The following is a 4,599-nucleotide window of genomic DNA, read 5'->3' on the forward strand; positions in this document are numbered from 1 at the left end:
AAAGCACCCAAGGGCAGTGACCTAAATGCGGGTAAAGTTTGCGGTGCACGGGGGGAAAGTTGAATTTTTGGATGAAAATGCGTATTTTCATACTTTGAAAATTTCAGGCGTGTGTCGGACTTCCAGGCGGGGGCAGCCGCCAGAGGCGTACCGGGGACGCTTCCAGGAGCCTGGGGAAGATTTTCTGAAAGTGTCCTTGGGACTTAGAAATATTTTGAGAAAATCTCGATTTTGTGAAAAAATGTCACATTTCCCCTACTTCCACCACAGGGGGGCGTCAATATGTTGTAAAGCACCCCAGGGCAGTGACCTAAATGCGGGTGAAGTTTGCGGTGCACGGGGGGAAAGTTGAATTTTTGGATGAAAATGCGTATTTTCATACTTTGAAAATTTCAGGCGTGTGTCGGACTTCCAGGCGGGGGCAGCCGCCAGAGGCGTACCGGGGACGCTTCCAGGAGCCTGGGGAAGATTTCATGAAAGTGTCCTTGGGACTTAGAAATATTTTGAGAAAATCTCGATTTTGTGAAAAATGTCACATTTCCCCTACTTCCACCACAGGGGGGCGTCAATATGTTGTGAGGTACCCCAGGACAGTGACCTAACTGTGGGTAAAGTTTGCGGGGCACGGGCGGAAAGTCGAATTTTGGATGAAAATGCATTATTTTCATACTTTGAAAATTCCAGGCGTGTGTCAGACTTCCAGGCGGGGGCAGCCGCTGGAGGCGTACCGAGGACGCTTCCAGGAGCCTGGGGAAGATTTTCTGAAAGTGTCCTTGGGACTTAGAAATATTTTGAGAAAATCTCGATTTTGTGAAAAAATGTCACATTTCCCCTACTTCCACCCCAGGGGGGCGTCAATATGTTGTGAGGTACCCCAGGACAGTGACCTAACTGTGGGTAAAGTTTGCGGGGCACGGGCGGAAAGTCGAATTTTGGATGAAAATGCATTATTTTCATACTTTGAAAATTTCAGGCGTGTGTCAGACTTCCAGGCGGGGGCAGCCGCCGGAGGCGTACCGAGGACGCTTCCAGGAGCCTGGGGAAGATTTTCTGAAAGTGTCCTTGGGACTTAGAAAAATTTTGAGAAATTTCCGATTTTGTGAAAAATGTCACATTTCCCCTACTTCCACCCCAGGGGGGCGTCAATATGTTGTAAAGCACCCCAGGGCAGTGACCTAAATGAGGGTGAATTTTGCGGTGCACGGGCGGAAAGTCGAATTTTTGGATGAAAATGCGTATTTTCATACTTTGAAAATTTCAGGCGTGTGTCAGACTTCCAGGCGGGGGCAGCCGCCGGAGGCGTACCGGGGACGCTTCCAGGAGCCTGGGGAAGATTTTCTGAAAGTGTCCTTGGGACTTAGAAATATTTTGAGAAAATCTCGATTTTGTGAAAAAATGTCACATTTCCCCTACTTCCACCCCAGGGGGGCGTCAATATGTTGTAAGGCACCCCAAGGCAGTGACCTAAGTGGGGGTGAAGTTTGCGGTGCACGGGGGGAAAGTTGAATTTTTGGATGAAAATGCGTATTTTCATACTTTGAAAATTTCAGGCGTGTGTCGGACTTCCAGGCGGGGGCAGCCGCCAGAGGTGTACCGGGGACGCTTCCAGGAGCCTGGGGGAGATTTTCTGGAAGAGTCCTTGACACTTAGAAAAATTTTGAGAAAATCTCGATTTTGTGAAAAATGTCACATTTCCCCTACTTCCACCCCAGGGGGGCGTCAATATGTTGTAAGGCACCCCAAGGCAGTGACCTAAGTGGGGGTGAAGTTTGCGGTGCACGGGGGGAAAGTTGAATTTTTGGATGAAAATGCGTATTTTCATACTTTGAAAATTTCAGGCGTGTGTCGGACTTCCAGGCGGGGGCAGCCGCCAGAGGTGTACCGGGGACGCTTCCAGGAGCCTGGGGGAGATTTTCTGGAAGAGTCCTTGACACTTAGAAAAATTTTGAGAAAATCTCGATTTTGTGAAAAATGTCACATTTCCCCTACTTCCACCCCAGGGGGGCGTCAATATGTTGTAAGGCACCCCAAGGCAGTGACCTAAGTGGGGGTGAAGTTTGCGGTGCACGGGGGGAAAGTTGAATTTTTGGATGAAAATGCGTATTTTCATACTTTGAAAATTTCAGGCGTGTGTCGGACTTCCAGGCGGGGGCAGCCGCCAGAGGTGTACCGGGGACGCTTCCAGGAGCCTGGGGGAGATTTTCTGGAAGAGTCCTTGACACTTAGAAAAATTTTGAGAAAATCTCGATTTTGTGAAAAATGTCACATTTCCCCTACTTCCACCCCAGGGGGGCGTCAATATGTTGTAAGGCACCCCAAGGCAGTGACCTAAGTGGGGGTGAAGTTTGCGGTGCACGGGGGGAAAGTTGAATTTTTGGATGAAAATGCGTATTTTCATACTTTGAAAATTTCAGGCGTGTGTCGGACTTCCAGGCGGGGGCAGCCGCCAGAGGTGTACCGGGGACGCTTCCAGGAGCCTGGGGGAGATTTTCTGGAAGAGTCCTTGACACTTAGAAAAATTTTGAGAAATTTCCGATTTTGTGTAAAAATCACCCATTTCCCCTACTTCCACCCTAAAGGGGCGTCAATATGTCGTAAGGCGCCCCTAGACAGTGACCTAAGTGGGGGTGAAGTTTGGGTCTGCTGGGTGGAAAACTGAAAAAAAGCGATTTTGTGACTTTGAGAACAAACAGAGAGCTCAAAACTTTGAAAAACGTCAGACCGCTGTCAGACTTCCAGGCGGGGGAAAGCTCTGAGGTTGTACCGAGGACACTTCCATGGCCCCCGGATTGATTTTCAAGAAAGAGTCCTTGGGACTTTGAAATTTTCCGGCGAGCTGTTTTTGGCTTCCGGGAGCCGTAGAACTTTGGGAAATCGATTCCGCTCACCGGTTCAGGGTGTTTCGAGCTAGTCCAGGTCCCAGCTACGCCGCCTGGCCTCCAAATTTCGCAAATTCGAAAAAAAAAAAAATAGAACCGGAATGAGGAAATTTCTGGCCGCCGGATCCGCCGCACGGCTCCAGGAGGTCGGACACTTTTTGACTTTGTTCCCTTAAAGTGGGGGTCGGTGTCTCACCATGCAAATACCCAGTTTTGCACACCAGCTGCAGGATATAGGAGAGAGAGGTACCTCTCGGCCCCGACCAAAATCCGTTGTTTTCGTGGTTCCTCGACTCGGGTAGGCGGTTTGGCGAGTACCCCCCTTTTGCATGGAAGTTCGCACTCGCGCCGAGACCAGGCTTCCGCGGCTCCAGGGGGACTTTTGCCGGTTGTCCGTCCCGAGTCCGAGACGCGTTTCCTGGGTCGCCCGAGCCCGAACGGACCCTCCCCACGTGGGTTCCTGTCCTCTGAGGGCGACGGTCGTCAGAAGGGGGGCAGATCCAGAGTCCTCGTCCGCAGGAGGGCTCTGGGAGGGCGGATCGCTCCTTCTGACTTTGTCCCCTCGGAGCGGGCTCGGCGTTTCTCTGTGTCGGATGTCTCCCGCTTCCGCGCCAACGGGGAGACCTATGAGAGAATCGCACCGCGACCCGGCTTCCGTCTCGAGGGCGCCCGGAGCGCGCCGGACACTCGCTTCCAGGACTCCAGGGGCACGTTTCTTCCCCGTCTCCCCCGAGGGGAAGAACGGAGGCAGGGGTTCCACCCGAGCCCCTGCCCTTTCTTCTTCCGATCGATCTGGCTCAGCGCTCCCGGGTGGGGAGGTGGTGCCGCTCGCTCGGCCCGGGCTTTGGAGCCCGCGTCGGTTTACGGCGGGCGGTCTCCTTCCTCTGTTACCCCCCCCCGGGTTTCAGGCACTCGTCCTTGGGCGCGCACGCCGGCGGTCGCCCTCCCGTCTACGGACGGAGGCGGCCGAGCTGTGGGGAGTTTGACCCGAACCGTGGTACGGCAGCGGTCCGACGACCCGCACGGGCGAACGGAGGGGCGCCCACCCACCTCGGCGTGGGGGCCCGCCGTCCGAATCGCTCCCCGCGCGGGGCAGCACAACGATCTTCTCCGAGGGCGGCCCTTTGACTTTCAGATGCGCAGCTCGTCCGCGGAGGCCCGCGCCGCACCCCAGCGTCCGAAGGGCGGCCTCCGCGGTGGGCATCGGCGAGAGCGGCGGCGGTGGGTGGCGCTTCCACGCCACCGCCGAGCTCCGCGTTTTCCAGTCTTTTCCCGAGCCCCTACGATAGTGGGGGGATGACAGACGTGCGGGGAGGCGGGCGAGTGGGTTCTCACCGTGCGGTGTGCCCCGCGGCCGAACGCCGTCGCCTTCCCCTCGTCCGCCGTCCTCCGAGGCGGCTCGGCAGGGAGCGCGAGAGCGAGAGGGAGAGCGAGAGAGAGAGACCAAGCGGACGCCCCGGAGCGAGAAGGGAGGATGGAGAAGGAAAGACGAATCGAAGGGGGGCACGAGTTTGGCGAAGGGAGTACCCGGCGTATTGCCGCACCGGACTTCGTCTGTTCTCAACAGTCGAGACACGGCTTCGGGGGGAGACGCCGCTCGGTCGGTCACCTTTGAGGTTACGGGCAAGAGCCCGGGACAAGGGACTACGCCGGAGGGCGACGCCGACACGGCCAGGCCGACCATGCCCCGCGCTTGACCTCCGGGTCGCTGGGGCTTGTG

This window comes from Ranitomeya variabilis, unplaced genomic scaffold (assembly GCF_051348905.1).
Source record: "Ranitomeya variabilis isolate aRanVar5 unplaced genomic scaffold, aRanVar5.hap1 Scaffold_349, whole genome shotgun sequence".
In the NCBI taxonomy this organism is placed as follows: domain Eukaryota; kingdom Metazoa; phylum Chordata; class Amphibia; order Anura; family Dendrobatidae; genus Ranitomeya; species Ranitomeya variabilis.